A 14,283-nucleotide genomic window follows, 5' to 3' on the forward strand; every position below is an offset into this window, starting at 1 on the left:
ACTGAGGCACCCCGATTATCGGAGTACAACTTCAGCGTCGATGCCTCAGGTATCGTCTCAGCCATTGCTAAAATTAGAGATACCAGATGGCCCAAGCCTATACAGACCGATCCTTCTCAGAGAAACCCCAACTTGATGTGAAAGTATCACGGTACTCATGGGCATAGGACCGAGGATTGCAGGCAGCTTAGAGAGGAGGTAGCCCGGTTGTTTAACAAGGGGCATCTTCGTGAATTTCTCAGCGACCGGGCCAAGAACCATTTCGGAGAAAGAGATGCAAACAGGAAGAATGAACCTGAAGAACCTCAACATGTCATTCACATGATCATCGGTGGAGTCGATATCCCACAGGGACCAATATTCAAACGTACCAAAGTATCCATCACAAGGGAGAAACGGACTCGGGACTACCTGCCCGAGGACACCCTTACATTCAGCGAGGAAGACATCGAGGCCTTATCTCAGCCTCGCAACGATGCACTGGTAATTTCTATCCTTTTAAATAAAGTTCAAGTTAAACGTGTTCTCGTGGATCCAGGTAGTTCGGCAAATATAATCAGATCAAGGGTAGTGGAGCAGCTCGGGTTGTTCGATCAAATCATACCAGCATCTCGAATCTTGAATGGCTTCAACATGGAAAGTGAAACAACGAAGGGAGAAATCATCCTCCCAGTGAGCGTGGACGGAACCATACAAGACACCAAATTTTATGTCATCGAAGGTGACATGAGGTATAATGCATTGCTCGGAAGGCCGTGGATCCATAGCATGAGGGCGGTGCCATCGACCCTTCACCAAATGATGAAGTTCCCAACAAAGGATGGCGTGAAAACAGTATAGGGAGAGCAGCATGCGGCTAAGGAGATGTTTGCAGTACACGACTTGGCACCGGTATCGACACCATCCACATCGAAAAAGTCAAAGGACAAACAGGTGATCGATGAATAGGTGGTCAAGGACGAAGAAGAAGATTTCCTCACCCCCGGAGCCTCGTTTCCCCCGAGGAATCGGATGCGACAAAGTCCACGATCGAAGAACTCGAGCAGCCCGTATTGATCGAGCATCTTCCAGAATGAAAGGTATACCTGGGGACAGGGTTAACCCCCGAACTCAGGAAAAAACTCATTCAATTTCTTATCAATAACATTGATTGCTTCGCCTGGTCCCACTTAGATATGACAGGGATCCCACCGGAGATAACTACCCATCGACTAAGTGTCGATCCCAGATTTAAATCGGTGAAGCAAAAAAAGGAGACCTCAGTCCGAGATAAAGTATGCGTCCGTCAAAGAAGAGGTAACCAAATTTCTCAAGATAGGATCCATCAGGGAAGTAAAATATCCCGGATGACTAGCTAACGTAGAGATAGTCCCTAAAGGGGAATAAACTTAGAATGTGTATAGACTACAAAGATTAGAACAAAGCATGCCCTAAAGATTCTTTCCCATTGCACAACATCGACAGTATGATCGATGCTACGGTCGGCCACGAGATCCTTACTTTTCTCGATGCCTACTCCGGGTACAACCAAATTCAAATGAACCCATAGGACCAGGAAAAGACTTCGTTCATCACGAAGTATGGTCCGTGTTGTTATAATGTAATGCCCTTCGGGCTAAAAAATGCAGGAGCTACATACCAACGCCTAGTTAATAAGATGTTCGAGCATCAAATAGGCAAATCCACGGATGTTTATATTGATGACATGCTAGTTAAGTCCCTGCGCGCAGAGGACCATTTGACCCATTTGCAGGTAACGTTCGATATCCTAAGAAAGTACAAAATGAAACTCAAGCCCGAGAAATGCGCTTTTGGAGTCGGCTCGGGCATGTTTTTGGGCTTCATGGTGTCGAACAGGGGTATCGAGATCAACCTCGATAAAATCAAAGCCATCGAGGAAATCACCGTAGTGAACAATGTGAAAGCCGTACAACGGCTGACCGGACGGATAGCTGCTCTAGGCCGATTAATATCGAGGTCATCAGATTGGAGCTATCATTTCTTTTCCCTACTCAAGAAGAAGAACAACTTCGCATGGACTCCGGATGCCAACAAGCCTTGGAAGAACTGAAACGGTATCTCTCGAGCCCACCCCTACTCCATACTCCGAAGGAGAATGAAACACTCTACTTGTATTTAGTCATGTCCGAGGTGGCGGTAAGTGGCGTGTTGGTTCGAGAAGAGCAAGGTACGCAATTTCCTGTCTATTATGTGAGTCGGACCCTAGGAGATGCTGAAACCAGGTAACCACATTTGGAAAAGTTAGCTCTTGCATTAATAAGCGCATCTAGGAAATTAAAACCATATTTTCAATGCCATCCCATATGTGTATTAACTACGTACCCACTTCGAAGTGTCTTGCATAAGCCCGAATTATCGGGCAGATTAGCCAAATGGGCCATCGAACTTGGAGGTTATGATATCGAATATCAGCCTCGAATGGCTATCAAGTCTCAAATTTTGGCAGACTTCGTGGCTGATTTCGCGCCTGCCCTCGTACCCCAAGTAGAAAAGGAACTCTTGCTAAAAACGGGTACGACATCAGGGGTATGGACCCTCTTCACAGACGGTGCCTTGAATGTGAAAGGATCCAGGCTCGGCATCGTTTTAAAACCGCCTACGGGAAGTGTCATTAGGCAATCTATCAAAACTTCTAAATTGACTAACAATGAGGCCGAGTATGAGGCCATGATTGCAGCTCTCGAACTAGCCAAGGGCCTTGGAGCAGAGGTCATCGAAAAGTGTGACTCCCTTTTGGTGGTAAATGAAGTAAACGGGAGCTTCGAGGTTCGAGACGATTGAATGCAGAGGTACTTAGACAAACTTCAAGTGACATTGCACCGCTTCAAGGAATAGACACTGGACTATGTACCTCAAGAACAAAATAGCGAGGCCGACGCACTTACAAATTTGGGGTCATCGATTGAAGAAGATGATATTGTCCCGGGGACTGTCGTCCAACTATCGAGGTCGGTGGTCAAAGAAGGCCATGCAGAAATTAATTCAACAAGTTTAACGTGGGATTGGAGGAATAAGTACATTGACTACTTGAAGCATGGGAAGCTCCCCACGGACTCAAAAGAGTCGAGAGCACTTCGAGCCAAAGCAGCTCGATTCTCACTTGATGAAAATGGAACATTGTATAGAAGAACCTTCGATGGACCACTGGCAGTATGCTTGGGACCCGGGGACACCGATTATGTATTACGAGAAATCCACGAGGACATTTGTGGGAACCATTCAGGTGCCGACTCTTTGGTTCGCAAGGTGATCAGAGCGGGGTATTATTGGGATAGCATGGAAAAGGATACCAAGGAGTTCGTTTGAAGGTGTGATAAATGCCAAAGATTTGCACCGATGATCCATCAACCTGGTGAACAACTCCATTCGGTCATATCCCCATGGCCATTCATGAAAGGGGGGATGTACTTCGTCGGCCCCCTACCAACGGCGCCAGGTAAAGCTAAATTTAAATTTATTTTGTTTATGACTGACTACTTCTCAAAATGGGTAGAAGCGCAGGCCTTCGAGAAGATAAGAGAAAAAGAAGTCATCAACTTCATATGGGACCACATCATATGTCGGTTCGGGATACCTGCCGAAATAGCATGTGACAATGGGAAACAATTTATAGGCAGCAAAGTAACAAAATTCCTCGAGGACCATAAAATCAAAAGGATTCTATGAGCGCCTTACCACCCAAGTGCAAATGGTCAGGCCGAATCCACAAATAAGACCATCATTCGAAACTTAAAGAAAAGGTTAGATGATGCAAAGGGGAAATGGAGAGAAGTGTTGCCCGAAGTGCTATGGGCATATCGAACGACGTCAAAATCGAGCACGGGGGAGACCCCGTTTTCTTTGGTATACGGGTCCGAAGCATTGATCCCAGTGGAAGTTGGGGAACCTAGCGTCTGGTTTTAGCATGCCACCGAGGACTCAAATCGCGAAGCTATGAACACTTCTCTCGAACTACTAGATGAAAAATGTGAGGCCGCATTAATCCGAATGGCCGGGCAAAAATAAAGGATCAAAAGGTATTACAACAGAAGGACGAACCGTCGATTTGGAGTCGGGGACTTAGTCCTAAGGAAGGTCACTCTCAACACTCAAGACCCAAACGAAGGAAAGCTAGGCCCCAATTGGGAAGGACCGTACCGTGTCCTCGGAGTCGTAGGGAAAGGATCCTACAAACTTAGCACGATGGAAGGCGAGAAACTACCAAACAATTGGAATGTATCATTGCTCAAAAGCTATTACTGCTGAGATGTTCGATTGGAAATATCGAGGCACCTTTCAGCTCGAAGACCTTGGGTTTTAAAGCATGCGTTGCACTCTTTTTCTCTTAGATCGGGTTTTATCCCAAATGGGTTTTACCGGAAAGGTTTTTAACGAGGCAACACCTATATGCTACCTAAGGAATATTCAACAAGTATTCAAGGCTTCTTTTCAATCAACTTCGAACACTAGGGGGCCTCACCCTCGGAGGACGCATTCTCGAAGAAAGCAACTCATGCCAAGGAGGGCCTCGATAGGGAATGTTGTAATGGGCCAAACGGTCAATTGAACCGTGTCCATGTAGAATAGTCGAGCCCCCAGCGGCAAAACATGTACGCATATATCAATTATTTGAAGAAGCATCCGTATTATATCACAACACTTTGTGCCTCAAAGAAGTCTACTATTTTCACATTTAACGGCTCAAGGCCAAAACCTCGAATTCACCCGAATACTCGGGGACTGTCATCGACAATCGATCCATCGAGTCATCGAACACTCGAACTTATAAGACCTTAAAGAGGCACACCCGAACTTATAAGACCTCAAAGAGGCACACTCGAGCTCACAAGACCTCAAAGAGGCATCCCCTCAATATTAAGGCCAAGGCCATCACACTCGAGGACTAAAGGCTACGGCCATATAAAAGACTACGGTCATGTAAAAGGCTACAGCCGAAATAGTGCGGCTCAGAGACGTCCGACTTCTGCCATAGAAATAAAAGGCCTTCATATACTTCGAAAAAACCGGTTAAATCAGGCTACCCTCGGCAAAAGCAAATTATAAGAGGCTTCGATATAATCAACCCTTGAATAATGCGAAAGCTTCGATAACATCAGCCTTCGAAAAAACCTCGAGAGGTATTCGACTAACGTTGCATATCAATTTACAAACGAGGTTCCAATCAATCGAACCTTTGAAAAACCCAAACGGGTACAAAAAACACATGCTAAGGCATACAAAATTTTCACTAAGTCTTTTAGCCGAAAAGAGGGAAAAATACATAGCCATTTTAGAGGCCGAATTGGCCCTACCTAAAGAGCCTAAGGGCCAACCTAAAAGAGCCTAAGGGCCAACCTAAAAGAGCCTAAGGGCCATCCTAAAGAGCCTAAAGGCCAATATTTAAAGAGCTTAAAGGCCGAAACACACCATGCTCGAGACCTTACCCAGCTCGGACTAAAAAGTCCTGAGCTAAAACTTAGCTCGAAGATCGAACCTTAAGTGGTAACTTATTATCGATCGTTGATCAAAACACAAAACTTGAGGGTCTATTTCAACGCTCAGAGGTTATAGCATCAAAAATCAAGTAAACTATGAAGGAAAAATCGAGCAAAATTTTGAAGAAAAATTGAAGGCAAACGATCAAGGAAACTCCTTTCCTTTTTATATACAAAAAGATATTACACAGGAGTCCTACAAAGCAAAAATTACAAAAAGATAGAAAAAAATATACCTACTCCAGAGGGGCATTCCCCCCCGGACCTATCGCTTCCCCGGGACCAGCCTCTTCCCCGTGGGCAGCTTCTTCGGCAGCCTCTTCCTCTTCATCATCTTTGACGTCATCATCATCGTCGGAAGAAAGGACAAATTTGGCATCAGCCTCATCTGCCTTACCTTGCTCTATCTCCTCGGAAAGATCAAAGCCCTTAGCATGAACCTCTTCGAGGGTCTCCCTCCGGGATTGGCGTCGGGCATAGTCATTGCTTCTTTTCTCTCGGTCGGAAACCTACCTCAGCTCCATCTGAGCATTGGCAGCATCCTTCAAATAGATGGCCACCGTCCTGTCGGCCTTGGCTTGTATTTCTCTGGCCTCGGCCCTGGCTTCCACAACTTCGGCCTTGGCCTTCGCAAGGCTAGCCTCGAGCTCGGCTATTCTGTCAGCCTGAACCAAGTTGCTCTCTTGAGCATTCCGAAGTTGAACCTCGAGGGATGATACCTTTTCCAGTACGTCATTTTTAGCCACAACGAGGGCGTCCATCTTCGCTTTCCATTCATTGCACTCGGCTCGAACTTGATCTACCTCGCCCCGGAGCTGCCCATCATATCTAGCTTTTGCTGCAGCTGAGACATTGAAGTATTAGCCTTCGAAGACGGGAGAGGTAGCCCATATTTTTTTAGAACAGAGGTTACCTGCTTTTCCAACTCACTCTCGTATTCTCGAGCTTTGGTCAACTCCGATCGAAGATGCTTCAGTTCCTCCTCCTTTTTGTCAAGGAGGAGCCTAAGGGTTTTCTCTTCATTTGAAGCCCTACGTAATTCGACTTCACAATGACGCAATTTGGTCTTCAATTTGTCGAAGGCCTACACAAAGGAAAGGAATGATCGAATAGACAAAAGAAGAAAAATATGGCATTGGAGAAATTGCAGTGCCACTAAAAACTTACAATTGAGCAAAGACGCTGAGGCTCCTCGAAGATTGAGCTCGCATCCACTGGGTCGGCCTCATCGACCCCAGCAAAATAACCCTGGAAGGGATCGTTTTCACTCGGGACTCCGCCTAGCTCAGACGTCTTCAAGTTCTGAGCATACCTAATGGTATCCTCGGAGAAAGCCGAAAACTATGAGGGTTGACCTGCTGTCATGGCCTCGAGGAGATCACCCGTGGCGCTCTGTTCAGGCAGAGGAGCTTCGAAGCTCGCTCCCTTTGGAGTATTTCCAGAAGTTTGAGAAGCAATTTCCGCGTCAGGTGATGCAAGGCCTTCATCCCCCTTTTCTTTTAAAGATCCTTCCTCAAGGCTAGGGGCCCCAATTTCAGCAGGCTTGATAGCCTCGGAAGATTTCCTAGTACGAGTCACCAGCGTCGAACCCTCCATCTCGTCACCGTCATCGTCCATGAACTGGTAGGCCGAGTCAACATCCTCGTTAATGACGACGCTTTTCTTACGCCTCCGAACGGGCTTTGCTTGGCTTTGAGTGTCCTCGTTCTTCGAGGACCTTTTTCTCTTACTATCCTCCTTTGGCTTTGGAGCCGAAGATCCTACTTCCTCCCCGGAAGGGGACGGCCTCATCTCGAAGAACTCACCAATACCGCGATAGAGGAATCAAGTCACATGAAGGAAAACATTCTTAATGAGGAAAGAAACATTATGGCGCGTACCGTGGTGTTTCGCTTCACACTTGCCCTTCGACAAGTCCCGCCATTTGCGTTTGTCGTATGTTGAAGTAGCAGCTAGTTTGCGAACCCCAGTCCTCGAGGTTGAGGATCGCATTAGGCATCCACGGAACTGCTGCGGAGAGGGGAAAGGAGTAATTATGTGAAGTTTAGCAAAATTTATGGAAAAGAACTAAAGCGAAGAATTCCACACGTTCGAAGTTCCATTCCTCGGGGAACGGCAGGAACTCCTTGGGAATAATATCGACGGTCCTCACCCGGATGAACAGGCTCATCCGACCTCGATCCTTGCCTTCGTCGTTACTGGCGAAGAAGGACTTGGTTTATCGGCTTTGGAGTTTGATTAAACCTCGGAAATGTTGAAGTCGATATAATCGGATGAGGTGGTTGAGGGTGAACTCGAGCCCGGCCTTTCCGACGAAGAACCTCATCATTATTACGATCCGCCAAAAGGACGGATGAATCTGGCCCAGGGTTACTTGATATCTTCGGTAGAGTTCAAGCACGAGCGGGTCAAGGGGACCCAACGTAAAGGGGTATGTATATAAACTCAGGAACTCCTCTAAGTAAGTTGTGATGTCCTCCCCACGATATGGTATTTGTAGGGCGACCTTCTCTTCCCATTTACACTCTCTTCTCACAGCATCGAGGTGTTTTTCCTCAATTGACCTTATGTATCTCGATGCATGCTCTCGACGACCGGTGACGTCGGGAGGGTTCTCGACTATAAAGTCTTATTCAAGGAAAATGTGCTCGGTACGATCTCGTGGAGCCCCGTCGGTTTACCTCCGGCCGGACGGGAAGTAGAAGTAGGGTTTCCTTCTTTCTGAGGAACGGACTTGGAAATTTTTGCCATCGGTTCTTAAGAAAAAGAAGGAAGAAATGAATAAACCGGCGAGGTTTTGAGCTAATACAGCGGAGGAACTGGTGGTGAAAAGGAAACGTATAGAGGAAAATAGGTGTTGCAAGGTGGGAAAGTTCTTAAAGAGAAGAGAAAACAAGTATATATAGAGGAAGGCGGCGACGGTTCATTAATATTGATGGCCGACCGGCTCTGACGTGCATTTAATGCTTTTGGGGAAGAGAACCGACGGGACGCTTCGGTCATTTCAACGCTTACGTCATAAGAGTGATGCCATCATAAATGACTTCGGGAATTCAAATCGTTTCATATCGTTTCATTCTAAGAAACGCGGGGGACTATCTGTATACGGTATAAATTGGAGAGCGCGATTTCGAAGACTTGATTATACCCCCGAGCTCGAGTGTGGAATCTCGGAGTAAGAATCGGAGATTTGATCATACCCTGGTCGGGATGTGTGCACCTCGAGAAGCAAATCGGAGACCCGCCATAATCTGCCACGAGGAAAGTATAAATTTGATGACACTCAAGAAAGAACAGGAATTTCTTAAGGACACGTGGATCAGAGCATAAATTATGGGATAAGATTTGTACGAAATAATACGAGTCCATACTAGGTTGTTGTATAGCTGTACCAATAGAATTTTTTACCATAATTGGGAATATACGATATTAGAATTTTCCCCTCCTATATAAAGAGGACCCCAATCATTTGTAAAGATCATCTCATTCGCTGCAATAGAATATTCTACCCTACTTTTCTCGTTTACTGTGCTCCACAATTATTCTTCGGCTTTATTGTCTTTACTTTATTGTTCATACTTTATTTGCTCTTAACTGACCTCGAGGCCCCCCGAGATAATTGAGCTCGAGGTCTCCGTTGCTTTAACAACACTGGTTTGGTTCATCAATTCTTCTTACTTTAACTTAATATAACTTGCATATTTACTAGTATTGGAATAAATCACATATCTTTAAAACCACAAATCATCTTTAATTGTTGCTCATATTTTTCGAGGCAAACAAGGTGCCACTGGCAAGGCACTGCCATTTTCACCCCATTGGTGGGGGTTCGAACCTGCCTAACTCATTTTCTTAAAAGATTTTGTTTGGTTCGAACCCTGCCTAACTCATTTTCTTAAAAGATTTTGTTTGGTGCATTTAAGATAATGAGGATCCTTTGCTTCTTCTTTCTCTTTATTTAATTGCTCTTTTTTGTTTATTAGTAGGTCCTATTGACTTTTTCTTTGATCTTATTAGTTTATTTTAAAATTTCTTTTCTCTTTTTTTTCTTTAAATATTTAACAGAAAATATATAAAAAAATTCTTTCACAAATCTATTCAAAAAAATCCTCATTGTTGCACTTTCCTAACTCCTCCGTGATTTATCAATAGATAAAGAAAAAATAAGTTTTTTTCTCCAGGACCACAACTCTGGTAATCTATTTGCAGAAACCAAAAAAAAAAAAGAATCCTTGAACAAGTTATTACTTTAATCAATGATGAAAGTTTATTCTATTGTTAGATTGCTCTAAAGTAGGACAATTGTATACAATATCAAGTGAGTTAATTTTTATAAAAAATAAAAAGTGAAAATGTCCCTAAACTTACTTAATGTTTAGAGTGTTTATAAGTATAATTTTTTGCCTTAAGTATCTAAATATAAAGTGATAACGAGCTTTTTTTCTTTTACAAAATGCATAATCCAGTTGAATTTTTATGCTTTTTTCCAAGTTATCATAATTATTACGTAATCTTTTTGATCGATCGATTTGTTTATATTAACTCCAAAGATGAATAACCCGAACCAAAATCCAAATAGAACAAACCGATTAAATTTATGCCCTATTTAGACAATGTAAATTGTAATATGACTAGGTTAAAATATTTTAGCACCCGGAACCTCTAAATCCTGGATCCACCTCTGCTGAAGAATCAATTCATCAAAGTTGCGAAGAAGAAAATGTTGGGGTTGATTTGGAAGAAATCCATGTCAAAAAGGCTGGATAGTGATTCTTCTCGAGAGCCTACCTTAGTTGAGTGTCCACTGGCCATTAATTTGCTCAATCAAGGAGTTAAAAAAAGGGAACTGGTTGAAGAGACAGCCTCAGAGCAAGGTGAAGGCAACAATGGAAAAACTCCTTAAAACTCTTCTAAATGCTTGGAAGATTGTACGGCATTCAAATTAATAAACCTAACAAAAAATCATGAAAAATTCTATTCACAACCATTAACAAGCTTCAAAATTTTGAATTCGAAAATCGATTTTGTGAAATTATTATTTGTTTGGATAAGATATTGCTGCAAATGATTGGGAATTTCCTTTGGAGTATATTTCTCATTTTGAGATAGTTCGGTGAAGATTCAAGATGGTTTTGGTTGAATTTCAGATTGAAAATTCAAAAAGGAAGACATAAATAAATTGTATATATTTTGTATGTCGGGAATACAAACGACATACAACTAACATAATTATATAAGTTGTATGTGATTGAGCGGATTCTATACAACAAAAAGTTATATATAAGTTGTATATAAGATGTATGTTTGACAAATTCTATAAAATAAAAAATTGTATGTGTTATAAAATAAAGACTGTAAAATAAAGACAAGTATAGAGAGAAATTGATATATTATTCGAATTCCAAACTGATGAACCTAATGAACTGAAATCTCTTCTATTTATAGAAGAAAGGAAGCTGCTGTGTAAGCTGCTACTGCAAGCTGTTGTGTGAGCTGCTACTGCAAGCTGCTGTGTGAGCTGCTACTACAAGCTGATGTGTAAGCTGCTATTATACCAGATATGGATAATCTTCTACCAGGGGCAATGATTATCCATAACGGAGTACTGAAAGGATAAGCTCATTGTACCCGGTATGGATAATCTTCTACCGGGGGTAATGTTTATCTATAACCGGGTACCGAAGTGATAAGCTTATTATACCTGGTATGGATAATCTTCTACCGGAAGTAATATTTATCCACAACCGGGTACTGAAGTGATAAGCTTCTTCAGGATGCTTATTTCCAATAAGAGTACTAAATAGATAAACATATTTACGGCGGAGCCCCATATGGATAAACTTCTTCAGGAAGCTTATTTACAACGGAGTATGAACATCCATAATATAATATATTTATAACACTCCCCCTTGGATGTTCATTAAAAGATAGTGTGCCTCATTAAAACCTTACTAGGAAAAACCCCGTGGGAAAAAATTCTAGTGAAGGAAAAAGAGTGCACATATTTAGTAATACGCATTGCTAGGTGCCTCATTAAAAACCTTATAAGGAAAACCCTGTGGGAAAAAACCTTAGTAAGGAAAAAAGAGTGCATCGCGTATTTTACACCCCTGATGAAAACCTTGTTTCAAATATTTGAGTCTCTGCATTCTAATCTTGTATCTGCATAACCAATACGATCTGCACCACCTTTGTTAGCATTAGCAAGATACATGAGTGCATAGCAATTGCACTGAGATAGAGTATTTCAGGACCAAGGAGTTCCTCATCCTCTTCTGGAGGTCGGAACGGATCTTTATTCACTTCAAGTGATCGAACACCCATTGATGTACGTAATGGGTGCGCTTTGTCCATGTAAAAGCGTTTAAAGACCCTTTCTGTATAGGCAAATTGATGGATAAAGATCTCGTCTGCTAAATATTTAATTTGCAGACCAAGATAAATTTTTATTTTTCCAAGATCTTTCATCTCAAATTCTTTCTTAAGATATTCAATTGCCTTTGGAGCTCTTCTGGAGTTCCAACAAGATTTATGTCATCGACGTAAACAACAAGTGTAACAAATTCCGATGACATTTTCTTTATAAAAATACATGGACAAATAACATCATTTATGTAACTTTCTTTCAGCAAATATTCACTGAGTCGATTATATCACATGCGCCCAGATTGATTTAAACCGTACAAAGATCTTTATAATCTGATCGAGTACATTTCTCGAGACTTTGAACTATATGCTTCAGGCATTTTAAATCCTTCAGGGATCTTTATAGAGATTTAATCCAATGAGTCATATAGGTTATGACTCGCATTTAAATGGCATGACATCTTCAGGTGTCTGGACTACTGGTCCGATCCTCACAATATTTCACAGTATTGTGCACTATATTGTATCAAATATATCGTCGACGGTCATTTTGTATCGGTTCCTAAGCGGCATAACTTGTTGAGATCTCATCACTTTCTTTATTTTCAGGTACCTCAACTTCTTCTGGAGTTTCATGAAATGTTATGTCGTAAGCTCTTCTAGAGCTCATTTCCTCCTCATTATGATCATTTTGATCATTAGCTCCTTTTTGTTTTTCAAGGATTGTTACCTTTGGAACCGATTGGTCTACCACGCTTCATGCGTACAGTAAACTCTATCCTTCAGGGACTTTAAATTTTAATAGGAGCATTTGCAGCTGAAATATGATATTTGATTTTGGATCAGCAAACGCTTCTGGCATTTGACTTGAATTATCTTCTAAGTGAGGATCATATTAATGATAATTCGATTCATATAGCATATTTTCAGTTGTTTATTCCATTCCCCAAATGTTAGAAAAACTAACATATATCCCCAATCTTCTTTGGAAAATATATCTTTGTGTATTGTGATAGAGAAATTAATCATATACCACACATCAAAAGATAGTAAAATATTTGATTTCTGATCCTAAACCAATTATGAGGGGAAGACTTATCATATATTGTTGGTATAATGCATACAAGTGCTGCTATATGCAATTTTGAAAATCTTAGACCAACACATGAAGCTTTGTTCTCATAAACAATAGTTTAGCCATTAATAGGAGGTATTCACTGCTAAACTAGCTTGTATATAAACCAGCATTATCAAGATGAACTGTCTTGATTTCATAATCTAAAAATTATGCTCTTAAGTGAGAAAAGCAATTTCAAATGCCAAACTGCAGGTTGACAATAAACATACATGTAACCATCTTATATATGCATCTATAAGTGGTTCACATGATAGGTGAATAGGCCTATATTCGCCTTTTATATATTTCAGAATCAGGGGTCTTAGTCCCAACTTTAGCTGGTATAATCAATTTATTATGAGAACAAGCAACACAGGAGAATTCTTGAAGAATCTTCTAGTTCTTCAGTATATGCTTATCTAAATTCTCAAATAGCTCATTTAAAGTTGGCAAATGAAAACTTCAAGTTTATCATGGCATGTGCTATCTCTTAGTAAACTTCTGGTTTACTATGACATAAACTTTTGCATTAGTAAACTTCTGATTTACTGTGGCTACTTTTGTATTAGTAAACTTCTGGTTTACCGTGATACATGATGTAGTACAAATCGAAGAATAAGACGGGTAACTTCTCATATACATATTATTTTACCCCCTATGATTGTGGAAACATGAAGATTTTCAATCTTCCAATCATTTATAGTCTCAATATGATATCCATTTATTTTAGTAAACTTCGGGTTTACTACAACATATGTTTTGACCATAATCATATAATATGAATGACATATTTGTAAATAAGCTCTTCGAGAGCCTTCATTTATTATCCACAATCTAATATTTATCGGACACTACTGGTGTCATGTGTTTTCTAGGCAAACAGTTAGCCCTTCAGGAGTTGTTGATACATTTTGTACTATCAAATATTGCTCAGATACTTCTGGTATCATAAGAGAAAATCACAATCAAATAAACAATTGTTTAAGCACAAGAAAACTCCTCTTCATAATATTTTCCTACTTCAGGAGGCAATTTCAATTGTATTACTTCTTCAGGAGCAAATTTAAAATACGAAATATTAGAGTATATNGAACATAATTATCTGAATGCACATTAATCACATCAAATTGTGATGCCTCAACCTCTTTTAAAATGTTTACTACTTCAGGAGCAAATCGAGGCGTGCATTTAATATAGAGAATATTTATGTAGCTTATCTTCAATTGTAACCATAGAAAGCCTAAATTATCACTTCTGGTGATCATAGGCATATACCACTTCTGGTGGTTAACAAAATATAGTTAC

This window comes from Nicotiana attenuata, chromosome 5, assembly GCF_001879085.1.
Source record: "Nicotiana attenuata strain UT chromosome 5, NIATTr2, whole genome shotgun sequence".
Lineage (NCBI taxonomy): Eukaryota > Viridiplantae > Streptophyta > Magnoliopsida > Solanales > Solanaceae > Nicotiana > Nicotiana attenuata.